A 646-nucleotide genomic window follows, 5' to 3' on the forward strand; every position below is an offset into this window, starting at 1 on the left:
CCCAGCTGCCAGGAGGCTGCTCCTTCCCTGACCTTTATTTGATAGATTATATCAAATTTATATGATTTTTATATATTCCATCCCATCCCAGCTGCCAGCAGGGAGGTGGGGTGTGCCAGCTCCACCAGGGCTCAACTCCTGCCATTCCCAGCTGTGCCCACACACACAGAGCTTTGTAAACTCGTTAACAACTCCATTAATTAAGGGCTAACGTTGATTGGGATCATTTGAGGAGCAGCTCCGTGTTTACTGATCCACAGCTGCAAAATCCAAATCCCAGGAGGAGCAGCTTGGGCAGGACGAGCAGAGCAGGGATGTTTTCCTTCCTTCTGCTCCCTGGAGGCCCCACCTTTCCTTGAAGAACAGAGAGGTTCAGCCCCAAAGCCCAAAGAAATGAGGAAGTTTCCTTCCAAAGGTCAGGCCCAGCTGGATCAGACAAAGCTCATCCACCAGGAGCTCCCCAAGCCCACTCAGAACACGAGGAATAACCACAGAATCCCAGGATCCCTGAGTTGGAAAAGCCCTCCCAGAGCAGGGAATGCAACCTGTGCCTGATCCCCAGCCCAGAGCTCTGAGGACACCTCCAGGAATTCCCTGGACACCTCCAGGGATGGGTGTCCAAACCTCCCTGCCAAGCCCCGAGCTC

This window comes from Geospiza fortis, unplaced genomic scaffold (assembly GCF_000277835.1).
Source record: "Geospiza fortis unplaced genomic scaffold, GeoFor_1.0 scaffold172, whole genome shotgun sequence".
NCBI classification, from domain to species: Eukaryota; Metazoa; Chordata; class Aves; order Passeriformes; family Thraupidae; genus Geospiza; species Geospiza fortis.